At 39.7% G+C, this 15,137-nt stretch overlaps 1 protein-coding gene and 1 long non-coding RNA gene across 2 annotated transcripts in view; one reads left to right on the forward strand and one right to left on the reverse strand.

Moving 5' to 3' along the window:
* LOC134353066 (uncharacterized) overlaps window positions 1–15,137 on the reverse strand; it is a 129,868-nt gene that overhangs the window by 109,251 nt on the left and 5,480 nt on the right. Inside the window, exon 2 of the long non-coding RNA XR_010019533.1 lies at window positions 12,375–12,464. This is a non-coding gene — a long non-coding RNA (uncharacterized LOC134353066). The remainder of the gene's footprint in view (window positions 1–12,374; window positions 12,465–15,137) is intronic.
* Window positions 1–15,137, forward strand: part of LOC134353064 (rho guanine nucleotide exchange factor 9) — a 314,061-nt gene that overhangs the window by 106,213 nt on the left and 192,711 nt on the right. The window lies entirely within an intron of this gene.

Genomic DNA, 15,137 nt, shown 5'->3' on the forward strand with positions numbered 1-15,137 from the left:
AGGTACTCCTCGGCTGGGATCAGCGTCAACGGTTTCTTCGTTTCTTCAAGAATTGCCTTATCACTGCTTTGTGAAGTCTCTCCTCTCACTTATTTCATGAATCACTTGGACTTCTTAAACTACCAATTTAAGACTGTGCTTGAGTAAGATCTGTTAAGAATTATCTCTAAGTTCGACTGTTTGACAGCTATAGAGGCATAATATTGTTAACTTCCGTTTAAGTTAGTCCTTTGTTTACTTTTCTATGTTTTTGGGTAGAGGTTAATAAATATCGTCGTGAACAATTTAGAGCTTATTAATTGTTTAATTATCAATCTGATTGGGGAAAGGGACATACCCGATTCCTTTTGTTTGATTGGTTTGTGTGTGGTGATCAGCAGCAATGGATGTTGGGGACTTTCTGGAATCACCAACCCCTGTGGCATTAGAGAAAGTGAAAAAGGTTGATGTGCTGGAAATTGCTAAAGAACTGAAGCTTACAGAGATAACAACGGCTACGACACAGCCAGTGATTCAGAGAAAAATAGCTGAGCACTATATAGCTACAAATGTGTTTGATGAAGAGGTGTTAGAGAAGTTTCCTGTAAGTAAACTTGAGATGCAGCTACAACTGGAACAAATGAAGTTACAGAGATTTAAAGTAGAGGTGGTGGAAAGGGAAAGAGATAAAGAGAGAGAAGCTGCAGAGAAACAAAGGCAATTTAAGCTAGCAATACAGAGGCTAAGGGTTGAGAAGCAAGCTGGTTTGAGGAAACCGGTTGTACTATTTGCTGCTAGTCAGGAAATTAAATTGGTTCCCCCATTTAATAAGGCAGAAGTTGATAAATACTTCCAGCATTTTGAAAAAGTTGCTTGGAGTTCACAGAGGCCGAAAGAGGGTGAGCTTGTCCTTTTACAAGGTGTAATTAAAGGTAAAACACAACAGGTTTATACAGCCTTAACTGGTGAACAGGCAGCTGATTACGAAACTGTGAAGCAGGTTATACTTAAAGCTTATGAACTGGTTCCAGAAGCTTATAGAGAAAGATTTAGAAATCTGAAGAAATCGGTGAACCAGACTTATGTGGAATTTGCCTATGACAAATCTGAGGGTTTTGAGCTATGGTGCACATCTAAAAATGTGAACAGAGGTTATGACTATTTGAAAGAGTTGGTTTTAATAGAGGAATTTAAAAGGTGCATCCCTAATGACATAAAAGCATATTTGGATGAGAGGGACACTGCCATGTTGCAAGAGTCTGCTAAATTAACAGATGAGTTTGCTCTAACCCACAAGGGTAAGTTTACTCTGAGTAAAACTTTCCAAAAGAGTAGCATGGATAGTCAGGGTAAACCAGAAATTAAATTGGAAGCTAGTGATAAAGGTAAGGATGAAGGGAAGCAAGTGAAGGAAAAACATTTTGGTCCTATTTGTCACTATTGTAGGAAATCTGGTCATGTTATGGCTGACTGTTTCCGTCAGAAAAAGGAGAAGGAGACAGTTCCAGATGCCTGCATGCAACACTTTGAAACACCCATAAACCCCCAGGGTTTGGGACATTCAAAGGAAGCTCTGTCAAGGTCTGACCGAGTTAGGAAGGGATTTGATCATTTTATGTCAGAGGGATTTGTTTCCATGAATGAAGGGTCCACCTAAGTACCCATAAAAATTCTTCGGGAAACTGGGGATCCTCAGTTACTTATGTTAGATAGTGTCCTAGAGTTTAGTGATGAGACTGCCATTGGTGAGGTAAATCTTTTTTGAGGTATTAGGGGACACCTTATGTCTGTACCGCTGCACAAAGTAGTTTTAAAGTCAGGGTTAGTTTCAGGACCTGTTAAAATAGGACTACGTCCCAGTTTACTGGTGGATGGTGTTTATTGTTAGGGAATGACCTAGCAGGTGGAAAAGTTGTTCCTGCAGTGCAGCTGACAACTAAAGCAATCACTGATGATCCAAAGATGGATTCTAACAGGTATCCCTCCTGTGCAGTAACCCGAGCTATGGCCAAAAGGTCTGCCAAGGCAGATGGTTCTGTGCAGCATGGGTCTGTTACCCATGACAGTTCAAATCAGGATTCAGATTTTGATGGTTTGTCAGTAACTTTTCTAGCTTCATTGTTTGATCAAGATCTTTGTAGTAAGTCTGACCATAAAGAATTGTCTCTGTCTAGGAAGGAGATTATGGCAGAGCAGAGCAGAGGCCCTGGGATTGCCACCTTAAGAGGAAAAGCTCTCCCAGATAATGAGATTGTGAAGGTGCCAGTAGGGTATTATTTCAAGAGTGGAGTGTTAATGAGGAAATGAAGACCACCTGGGATTCCTGCAAGTGAGGATTGGGCAGTTGTTCACCAGGTAGTCATTCCTAAGGTCTACAGGAATGAGATTTTAACTTTGGCTCATAGTATGCCCTTGGGTGGCCATCTTGGTGTGAATAAAACTGTGAGCAAGGTTTTTAAACACTTCTTCTGACCTGGGTTGAGGAAAGATGTGGTGACATTTTGCTGAACTTGTCACACCTGTCAGGTTGTGGGAAAACCTAATCAAGTCACCCAGTGGCCCCATTGCAACCTCTTCCTGCATTTGGTAAACCGTTTTCTAAAGTTATTGTGGATTGTGTTGGCCCATTGCCAAAAACTAAAGCTGGCCATCAATATTTGCTGACCATCATGTGCACAGCATCTAGGTTTCCAGAAGCAATACCTCTCAGGAATATAAAAGCTAAAACTGTGTCGAAGGCTCTCATAAAGTTTTTTTATTTTATTTGGGTTGCCTAAAGAAATCCAGTCTGATCAAGGAAGTAATTTTATGTCTGGATTATTCCAGCAGGTAGTTTATAAACTGGGAGCCAAAAAGATTGCATCATCTGCGTACCATTCAGAATTACAAGAGGCCGTAGAAATGTTCCATTTCTACCCTCAAAACCATGATTAGGATGTTTTGTGTTGAAAATGAGAAGGATTGGGATGAGGGAGTTCATTTGCTTTTGTTTGCAGTAATGGAGTCAGTGCAGAAGTCCCTAGGCTTTAGCCCTTTTGAACGTGTTTGGCCACATTCTCCAAGGACCTTTGGCATTGTTAAAAGAACATCGGGTTAACAAAGAACTACATACTAATTTGCTGGATTATGTCTTAAAATTTAAGGAGAGATTGCAAAAAGCTTGCAGTTTAGCAAGGGAAAATTCAAAATCTGCTCAGGAAAGAATGAAAACTTGGTATGACAAGGAAGCTAGAATGAGGTCATTCAAGCTGGGAGATAAGGTTGGTTCCTTTCCCTGTGCAAATGAACTCTTTGCAAGCTAAATTTCATGGTCCTTACGAGACTATATCTAAAGTTAATAATGTGGACTATGTGGTAAAAATATCAGATCGACAAAGGCCCACGCAGCTCTGTCATGTAAACGTGACAAAACCATATTATGAAAAACAGTCCATCGCTATGATTGTTGTTGTCAATAACAATGAGTCTGACCTCCCTGGGAACTTGGTAGTTGATCCATCTGAGGGTTATTTTAAACCGAACATTATTTCTGCCAGACTAACAAATATAGCAATTTTGGAAAATACTGATGTGAAATTGGCTCATCTACAGCCACAGCAGCGACAGCAAATGAAGCTGTTGATTATGAAATTTAGGGATTTATTTCCAGATGTTCCAAAAAGAACCACAGTAGCCTCACATGATGTAGATGTTGGAAACGCCAAACCCATAAAGCAACATCCATATCAAATGAACGAGGAAAAATGTACACTGGCCAAACAAGAAATTAAGTATATGTTAGAAAATGATATTATTAGACCCTCTACTTCGGATTGGAGTTCACCTTGTGTCATGGTGCCTAAACCAGATGGTAGTATTTGGTTTCGTACTGATTACAGAAAAGTGAATGCTGTAACAAAAATCGATGTGTATCCAATCCCTAGGGTAGATGATTGTGTGGACAAGGTTGGGAAAGCTAAGTTTCTTACAAAGATCGATCTGTTAAAAGGGTATTAGTGTGTTCCACTGATGGATAAAGGTTGAGAAATTTCTGCCTTTGTAACACCATCTGGGTTATATGATTTGCTCCAGGAACCTTCCAGAGAATGATTAATTCTGTAATTCGAGGTGTAAAATATACAGGTTCCTATATTGATGATTTAGTCACAGGGAATGACACTTGGGAAGCTCATATCTCTGAGGTGGAGAAGCTGTTTGAAAGGCTCTCAAAAGCCAACCTTACCATTAACTTAGCTAAAAGTGAATTTGGCCATTGTTTGGTTATGTTGTGGGTCAAGGCAGGTTGGCCCCTGTTCAGAAAGTTCTGGCAATTTTAGAGGTTTCCACTCCTACTGGTAAAAAGGCTCTCAGAAGATTTGGGAACAGCTTCTTTCCAACTGTGATAAGACTGCTGAATGGATCCTGACCCGGATCTGGGCCGTAACCTCCAAATATCCGGACTTGCCTCTCGGTTTTTTTGCACTACATTACTTTCTATTTTTCTATTTTCTATTTATGATTTATAATTTAAATTTTTAATTTTTAATAATTTTAACTATTTTTAATATTTAATATTTGTAATCCAGGGAGTGGGAAGCGCAGAATCAAATATCGCTGTGATGATTGTATGTTCCAGTACCAATTGTTTGGCGACAATAAAGTATAAAGTATATGTATAAGATTCTTGGGAATGGTAGGATATTACTGCAAGTTCTGTAAGAACTTTGCTGATATTGTTCTCCCATTGACTAACCTCCTGAGGGAAGGTGAGGTTTGTTTGGAAAAAGCCTTGTCAGGAGGCATTTCATAAATTGAAACCACACACATCAAAGTTGCTAGTGAACGCAGCAGGCCAGGCAGCATCTCTAGGAAGAGGTACAGTTGATGTTTCGGGCCGAAACCCTTCGTCAAGATAAATTGAAAGCTATCCTATGTCAGCAGCCTGTGCTCAGGTCACCTGACTTTGAAAAACCATTTTCCCTAGCTGTGGATGCCAGTGACGAGGCTGCAGGAGCAGTGCTACTACAAAGGGATAATTAGATTAGATTATGAGGACACGCAGTCCTCTTTTATTGTCATTTAGTAATGCATGCATTAAGAAATGATACAATGTTCCTCCAGAATGATATCACAGAAACACAAGACAAACCAAGACTGAAAAACTGACAGAAAACACATAATTATAACATCTAGTTACAACAGTGCAAAGCAATACCATAATTTAATAAAGAACAGACCATAGGCATGGTAAAAAAAATTATGATGATATTGACAATCCTATGGCATACTTTTCCAAGAAATTTAATGGGCATCAAAGAAATTATTCAACCATAGAAAAGGAATTATTATCCTTTATTGTGGCTCTGCAACATTTTGATGTGTATGTTGGCGCAACTCAGAAACCACTCATGGTTTACACCGATCATAACCCATTGGTATTTTTGAGTTAACTGAAAAACAAAAATAGAAGGTTGCTGAATTGGAGTTTAATTTTACAGGAATATGGTCTCTTAATACCTCACATTAAAGGCAAAGATAATGTAATTGCCGACTGTCTGTCCAGATGTTGAACTTGCAATGAAATTTTTTTTTTACTAAGGGAGTGGAATTTTGATATTTGTATACACTCCTGCCATATGTTATATTAGTTTGTAGGGTGCTGTATGATAACTGTATGTGTATTGGGCATTTTGTAGATTTTATATATTTGTATATTTTGTAAATTGTCGTTAACATTTTGCTCTTGATAGATTCAAATTTTCTTTTCTTGGGGGAGGTGTTACCTGTCCACAGTATCGATTCCCGTGAGTGTCCCATAACTCTGTTACCTGTGAGCGTCACATGATGGCATATCCCACTGGCATAAAAAGAGGGACTGCTGATTGTTGGCAGTCGCTTTGTTGGGGAGTTGCATTTGGTGGTTACACAATTGTAGAAGGAGAGAGAGAGTGAAGATTGCAGGCTTTGAACGAACCCAAAAGATTGGGGTTAATCAGCGGCATTCGATGCATTTCAGGTGTGACTGATACTGAGAATAATCCATATGTGGCATGCACTTTTGTTAATCCTTACATGGTTTGGGTGTTGTGTGGTGACCACTTCGGCAAAAGGTTAGTTACTTTGAGAAAACTCATTCTTCATAGTCTCTTCGGAAAAGGTACTTCTCAGCTGGGATTAGCATCAATGGTTTCTTCGTTTCTTTAAGAATCGCCTCATCGCTGCTTCGTGAAGTCTCTCCTCTCATTTATTTCATGAACCACTTGGACTTCTTAAACTACCACCTTAAGACTGTGCTTGAGTAAGATCTGTTAAGAATTGTCTCTAAGTTTGACTGTTTGATAGCTACAGACACATAATACTGTTAACTTTCGTTTAAGTTAGTCGTTTGTTTACTTTTCTATGTTTTTGAGTACAGCTTAATAAATTTTGTTGCTTATCTATAAAAACCCGACTTAATTTCATATCTATTGCTGCTGGTATGTAACAATTTCTTCCACCAAAGTGCATGACCATACACTTTCCAACATTGTATTTCATTTGCCAATTCTTTGTACACTCCCCTAAACTATCTAAGTTTAGGAAGGATGTTGAGGCTGTGGAGAGGGTCCAGAGGTTTACCAGGGTTAGTGCTATAATGAGAGGTTGGACAAACCTGGATTATATTTTCTGGAGCAGTGGAAGTGAGGAGAGATCTGATAGGTTTTTAAGATTATAAGAGGCATACAGTAGACAGACAGTATCTTTCTCCCAGGGTTTGAAGTACCTAATACGAGAGGATATGCATTTAAGGTGAGAAGGGGTCATTTCAAAGGAGATGTGAGGGGGAAGTTTTTACACAGAGAGTAGAGAGTGGTAGGTGTCTGGGGGTGGTGGTAGAGGCAGATACAGTACTGTGCAAAAGCCTTAGGCACATGTATAAAAATTGTGTAAAGTGAAGATGCATTCAAAATAATAAAATGAAAAGTTTCTAAATATTAAAAAAATACTATAAGGAGCAGTGAGCAGTAAGAAAGCTAAAATCAATATTTGGTGTGACTGTCCTTTGCTTTTAAAACTGCATCAATTCTCTTAGGTACACTGTTGTGCAGTTTTATAAGAAAATCGGCTGGTAGGTTGTTCCAAGTCTCTTGGTGAACTTGCCATAGTTCTTCTGCAGACTGACTGTCTCGATTTCTTCTGTCTCTCCAGGTAAACCCATATAGCTTTGATGATGTTGAAATCAGAGCTCCATGGAGGCTATACCAACTGAAACTATATTAAAAAATCTCCGGTGCCTAAGACTTTTGCACAGTATTGTACCTTTGAGAATTTTAAGAGATGTTTAGATCGGCACATGAATGTGAGGAAAATGGAAGGATATGGACATTGTGTAGGCAGAGGGGATTAGTTAGGTTGCCCATTCGTTTACTAATTTAATTGGACCATTACAACATTGTGGGCCAAAAGGCCTGTTCCTGTGCTGTACTGTTCTATGTTCTTTGCTTGATGAAACCATGCTATCTTAGGCCTATTTAATTGTGAGCCTCCAAGTAGACAATAGACAATAGGTGTAGGAGTAGGCCATTCGGCCCTTCAAGCCAACACCGCCATTCACTGTGATCATGGCTGATCATCCACAATCAGTATCCACTTCCTGCCTTATCCCCATAACCTTTGATTCCGCTACCTTTAAGAGCTCTATCCATCTCTTTCTTGAAAGTATCCAGCGACTTGGCCTCCACAGCCTTCTGGGGCAGAGCATTCCATATAACCACCACTCTCTGGGTGAAAAAGTTTTTCCTCAACTCCGTTCTAAATGGCCTACCCCTTATTCTTAAACTGTGGCCTCTGGTTCTGGATTCACCCATCAGCGGGAACATGCTTCCTGCCTCCAGCATGTCCAATCCCTTAATAATCTTATCTGTTTCAATAAGATCTCCTCTCAATCTTCTAAATTCCAGAGTATACAAGCCCAGTTGCTCCAATCTTTTGACATATGACAGTCCCGCCATCCCGGCATTAACCTTATGAACCTACACTGCACTCTCTCAATAGCAAGAATGTCCTTCCTCAAATTTGGAGACCAAAACTGCACACAGTACTCCAGGTGTGGTCTCACCAGGGCCCTGTACAGCTGCAGGAGGACCTCTTTGCTCTTATACTCAATGCCCCTTGTTATGTAGGCCAGCAAGCCATTAGCTTTCTTCACTGCCTGTTGTACTTGCATGCTTGCTTTCAGTGACTGATGTACATGAACACCTAGATCTCGTTGTACTTCCTCTTTTCCTAACTTGACTCCATTTAGATAATAATCTGCCTTCCTGTTCTTACCACCAAAGTGGATAACCTCACATTTATCCACATTAAACTGCATCTGCCATGCATCTGCCCACTCACCCAGCCTGTCCAAGTCACCCTGCATTCTCATAATATCCTCCTCACATTTCACACTGCCATCCAGCTTTGTGTTATCGGCAAACTTGCTAATGTTACTTTTAATTCCCTCATCTAAATCATTAATATATATTGTAAACAGCTGCGGTTCCAGCACTGAACCCTGCGGTACCCCACTGGTCACCGCCTGCCATTCCGAAAGGGACCCATTAATCACTACTGTTTGTTTTCTGTCAGCCAGCCAATTTTCAATCCATGTCAGTACTCTGCCCCCAATACCATGTGCCCTAATTTTGCCCACTAATCCCCTATGTGGGACTTTATCAAAAGCTTTCTGAAAGTCCAGGTACACTACATCCACTGGCTCTCCCTTGTCTATTTTCATAGTTACATCCTCAAAAAATTCCAGATTAGTCAAGCATGATTTCCCCTTCGTAAGTCCATGCTGACTCGGACCGATCCTGTTACTGCTATCCAGATGTGTCATAATTTAATCTTTTAGAATTGACTCCAGCATCTTTCCCACCACCGACGTCAGGCTAACCGGTCTATAATTCCCTGTTTTCTCTCTTCCCAAATTCTCACTTCAGTCAAACTAACTGGACTATAATTTCCTGTCTTTTGCCTTCATCTCCCTTAAACAGTAGAGTGACATTTGTAATTTTCACTTTTTGTTTTTTTTCTATAGTTCCAAAGAACTGGAAAATTGCATTGTTTGAAGTGTCTTACTCTTGGTGACAGGAATCTGAACTGCTTGACCTGCCTTGCTGAATTTTAATGATTGATTGATGAAACTACCTAGAGTGCTCCAATAATATCCCTTCATCACTGGTGCCACTGTAACACAATTCACCTTGAGAGCAAGCATACTAATTCTTCATTGATGAAAATATGAACAAAGATAATAGAATAGGACATGCTTCTAGCCCCTGCTATCCTTTTCTCTCTAATGCCTCTTTAGCGACAGCCATCTCAAGGCTGGCATATGTAGAGCCTGGGACATATTTTGTTTACATTGCTTAAGAGATTTGCATTTGATCTATCAAAATTCTTTCTCACTGCTGGATTCACAGCCAATTAATGGAATTAACATCACAAACCTAAGCAGCATATATAATTGACCTGGACTCAACAGAGCAGGATGGAATCAGAGCACAGTTGCAATGAGATGTAATCCCTGACTAAAGTACCTCTAATAGTAATATTTTCCCTGAGCTCGCTGACAAGGCAAGCTATACTCAAGAGTGATGGCAATGTCTGTAAGAGGTAACCTTTGGAAAAGTTAATGTTTTTGGAGGCAAATGATTAAAATTAAAGGAAAAAAGTCTAAGTATATCTCCTACAGATTTATTATGCTTTAACACTTCTGCATTGTATGTGCATGTTCAAATTAAGAATCTGCTGAATATGTTCGTTGATGCACCATTAAAAGGCAGTCTGACTGGGAACATTATTCAGTAGGTGCCAGCAGCATTCATCTTAGAGAAAAAAACACTACTTCTTAAAAAAGTGCCCATCTCATTAATTTTAAATGCTCTAACTTTTCCTTGGCCACCATGTCTTCTGTAATAGTGACACAAAGAGTTTCTTAGCCACCAAAGCATCAAAGTGAACTTTAGCATTACAGGGGAATGTGCAAGATTGAAAGGATGGTATTCATATAATGCACTTAAGAGCTGAATTAATTTCTTAAAGTGCCATTAGAGATGGCGTAAAAGCAGAGATTTGTGATGGGATTGCATCTTAACAGTTCTATCCTGGGAAGAAGGGTACTGACTGTCTACCCTATTTATGGCTTTATAAAAACTTTTCTCAGGTCTCCCTCCAGCCTCTGATGCTCCAAAGAGAACAATCCAGGTTTGTCCAACCTCTCTTTATACATTCTAATATAGGCAGCATCCAAGTAAATTTTTTCTGTGCCCTTTCCAAAGCGTCCACATCCGTCCTGTAATGCGGCAATCAAAATTGCACATCATACTCTGAATATGGCCTATCCAAAGATTTATATACCCTCAACATAACTTCCTTACTCTTATGCTCAATGCCCCAACCAACAAAGGCAAACATTCTCCGGTCATTCTTTACCACCCCATCAATTTGCATGGCCACTTTCAGGAAGCCGCGTACATCAATGCTGTTTAGGGTGCTGCCATTATCTATATACGTTCCTTTTACATTTGTCCAACCAAAATGTAACATCTTGCTCAGACTTCATATCCGTGATTGATACTTTGACTTGATTATATAATTTACTCACAGTGATGGTACAACTCTTCTTCCTCCACTGCCATTTTCTTTCTTGCAGACTGACTATAGCGGTCCTCAGTAATGGTGAAAAACTTGAGAGTAAGTCTACTGCCAACTTAAGACCATAAGACACAGGAGCAGAATTAGACCATTCAGCCATTGGATCTGCTTTGCCATTTGTTCGTAACTGATTTATTTTCTCTCTCAACCCCATTCTCCTGCCTTCTCGCCATAACCTTTGAAGCTCTTACTAATCAAGAACCTATCAACCTCCACTTAAAATATAGTATACCCAATGACTTGGCTTCCACAGCTGTCTGCGGCAATGAATTCCACGGATTCACCACCCACTGGCTAAAGAACTTCTCGCTCATCTCTGTTCTCCTCTTATTCTGAGGCTGTGCCCTCTGGTCCTAGACTCTCCAAATAATGGAAACATCCTCTCCACATCCATTCTATCTAGACCTTTTATACACTGATATTCCTACGGTTGAAAAAATATGCTGGAGGAACTCAGCAGGCCAGGCAGCATCTATGTGGCCTCATTGCGGCAGTAGAAGAGGCCACAGACTGCCGCGATGAGGCCACACTTAGGTTGGAGGAGCAACGGCTTATATTCTGTCTGGGTTGCCTCCAACCTGATGATATGAACATCGATTTCCTGAACCTCCAGTAATTGCACCCCCTTTCACTGTTCCCATTTCCGTTTCCCTCTGATCTCCTTACCTGTCCATCATCTCCCTCTGGAACTCCACTCCTTTCTCTATCTTCCATGGTTTTCTACCCGCTCCTATCAGATTCCCCCCTCTTTAGCCCTTTACCTCTTTCACTTATCAGCTTCCCAGCTATTTACTTCACGCCCTCTCCTTCCCCCGGTTTCACATATCTCCTACCACCTTGTACCTCTTTCTCCCCTCTCCTACCGTCTTGCTCTAGCTTCTTGTCTTTTTCTCCAGTCGTGATGAAGGGCCTTGGCCCGAAACACGGACTGTTTGCTCTTTTCCACAGATGCTGCCTGGCCTGCTGAGTTCCTCCAGCATTTCGTGTGTTGCCAATGCTTAAGACAAAAACCATTTTTGATCCTTTATGTCATTGACATCTGTGCAACCTTACCGAGTATAAATTGGTCATTAGCTTTGCCGACAATAAGAAGCGAGTATACTTTAAAATAGTTCATTATGAGGAAAATGCTTTAGTCGTCCTGAAGGACTGAAGGGAACTAGATGAATGAAATTTCTTTCTTTCCATCTATTGTCTATCCCTTGACAGAGATGTCTCTCCCCACGATGGGATTTTGCCCGAAATTTCACCTTATAGCTCAAGCAGAGAAGTTGTCTTAATGGTTGGAAATTGAGTGAGTACGTGCTCTGTGATTGCTCAACATAACACATATTGAAAGATATTACTAAGAGGTGTTTCAATAAAAAGCTAACGATGGTTCTGAAACAGTTTTGGGTATAGACTGTCTCCCTAGAGATTGTAAATTCATATTGTATTCATAGCAAGTTAGCTTGTCTTTATGATAAAACAAAATTGACCATGCAATGTGCTGGATTTTTACATAAAACAAAGTAGTTTATGGCTGTCCTTTGGGAAATCTGTGATCTTATGCATTTTGGTGTATTTGGGAATTCAGCCCCACGTGTTATGGTTCACTTTTAATCCAGAGAATTTGAAGATAAAATGAAAATAATGCTCAAATTTGTTTCTCAAATAAGTAAAACAGATATCACAGTGTAGGCTATGGGATTGCACTGCACAAACTTTTTCCTATTTTACAACAGTGAAATACTTACAGGCCTGTCAACTTCTGTGGGATGTCCCAAGATTGTGAAAGTTGTTCATGAGTGAAGCTTCTATTCTTTCCCACATTCCATAAACAATTTCTATATGGAAAATAAAGAGAATTTCAGAAATGTGTCACTGGTAAGCTTGGGTTTTCAACTTTGCATCCTGAAGAGATGCTCTTGAAGACCGGGTCTGTAGAAACCAAAATGAATATTAACTCTAAATCTAATTTTGCCAATACTGTCTTCTGCAGAGATACTCCATTCAAGAAATATCCATACAACGACATCCCATCAAAACATTTTCATTGAAGGCTTAGGTTTTGTGGAAAATATATGTGAAGCAGACAGTTGACTGAATGGAACGGTCTTGGGACTGTTAGCAAGATTCATTGCACTGTTTGGTAGCATTTCCTTTCCAAATTCATTTAAATAAATTATCTTTTTATTCCATATCTGTTTTCAGGGTTCGTAGCCAGTGCACACTTATTGATCCTTTTTCCAGGAATGATGGACTACTGTCCTTCGAATGTAATGTTCTGAAATAACAATTATTTTAAAACAATTTTGGAACTCAATACAGACATATGCAAATATTTGTCTCCATACATAGGCACCTTTGAATGTGCAGGCTGCCATAACCTTCTCCTGGCTAGTGTCTAGGAGAATGAGATCAGAAGTGTGAGAAGCAGAGATGGAGCCGTGAATCTTGTTAAAAATGCTCATGTCATAATTTCTGCCACCTTCCACAGATTTCAAACACTAGACACATCTTTTCTTCTACTCTTTTTCTGACATTCTAAAGCACTGTTTACTCTGTGACTACCTACCTACTCCTCTGACTTCACCAAAAACTTTTCTTCACACGTTACTTCACATGCAAAAATGGGAGATATCCTGTCATCTCTAACCTTCCCACCATGCAGTAACACAAACAGACCTTCCAGGAGAAGATCATAAGACATAGCAACAGAATTAGGACATTTGGCCAATCGAGTCTGCTCTGCCATTCCATCATGGCTGATTTGTAATCCCTCTCATCCTTATTCTCCTGCCTTCTCGCCAGATCTATTGATACCCTTAGTAATCAAAAACCTATCAACCTCTGCTTTGAATATATCCCATTTCTTGGCTTTACTTTGATCTAGTATGATTCACACTGTGTCCACAGTGTGGGTTCCTCTACACTGAAATAAGCAACCATAGATTGTTTGTTCACTTTGAGGAACACCTCCATCTTTGGTCTCCAGCCATTTTAGTTCTTCATATCACTCTCAGTTTGATTCTTCTGATTTTAGCTTGTATATTGCTCCAATGATGCCAATTTAAGTTTGAAAACACCACATTACATGCTCCAAAACTTAACGCTGAATTTAACATTCTCAAATAACCCTTTGCTTTGTAATCTGTCTCCACAGATGCGGCTGCAATTTTTTTTAAGGTCTTCAGCTGTCATTTATTACATTTCCCACTGTATATTCCAGCACTGACATTCTCTCTGTTTTTTCTTCCCTCCCCCTCTCGTCATAATAAAGCAGGCTTGTTATTTTCCCAGTTCTGATGAAGTATCCTTGATCCAAAATATTGCCTGCTCACTGATGTTTCCTGATCTGCTGAGAGGTTTCAGAAACTTTTCTGTACTATATTTCCAGTGCCAGCAACTTTTTTTCCCAAAATCATCAGACTGGTGTTTGACTGGGATGACATTTGCATACTACTACAATGTCTCCTTAGGAGAAAGGATGTTTGACAAATTTACATAGCTGAATCCCCAATAACTCAGATAAGTGCTGCAGAAAAAAAGTCTGTGCATTGAGAGGAATGAACCAAGATCCGTTCATGAACTGTGGTGAATAAGCTTCTGGATGTTATCATTTCTTCCATATTTTCCATTAACGATGAGAAAAACTTGCTGTTGAATTAAAACAGTAACTTCTTCTGGAATGTGCAAAGGTGTTGACTCTGTGCTGTCACCATAAAGACTGATGACATCCATTGTTGACTATACACGTGAGGGATGACCACCTGAAGGAGATGCTGGAGAATATCTGTTGTCAAGGCACCATCAGCACAGAGAAAGTTGAAGGACGGAACTTCTACCTTTTAAAAAATAAACCTTATACATGGAATGGGAACTGGTTCTAGACCTTCGAACAACCAAAGTATGTACACCCCATTCAAAGAATTGATAACAGGTTACTTCTCATTCACCAAAGAATCATGAAACACAGAAATATCACGCTCATAAAATCATGAAAACATGCACATTCTACATTTCTGAGCAATTTAGGAACTTTGACCCACCAGCAAATAACTTCTTTTCACATTTGTTGGCATCTCTATTCTAATGCATGAGGTGTTTCAGCATTAACTGAAGAGACACAGGAAATACAAAATAGGGTAACCTAGGCAACCTAAAGTACAGTTTAGCATATCTCTGCAAAGATGCATCATACAAAGACACCGACCAGATCCTCAACTATAATAACAGCTCTAAGAGCATCGGAAGGCCCACTCTTTGACCCTAAAAATATTTAGCATCTCTGAGGTTATGGTAGAATTAACATTTAATCAATAATGCCAGGGGCCAGAATTGTCATCTCAAACAGATGAAATGGAAGGTTCATTTTAATGAGTGCTAAATAGGTTATTACTTTCTCTTAAGGCCATCTTGACCGTCCACAGAACCTTGGGTGGGTTAGCCATAGAAATCTCAATAAATGACATTTTTGTATTTAATATAATTCCCACAGCTATTCTAGCTAGGTTGAG

The sequence above is a fragment of the Mobula hypostoma genome, chromosome 10, assembly GCF_963921235.1.
Source record: "Mobula hypostoma chromosome 10, sMobHyp1.1, whole genome shotgun sequence".
NCBI classification, from domain to species: domain Eukaryota; kingdom Metazoa; phylum Chordata; class Chondrichthyes; order Myliobatiformes; family Myliobatidae; genus Mobula; species Mobula hypostoma.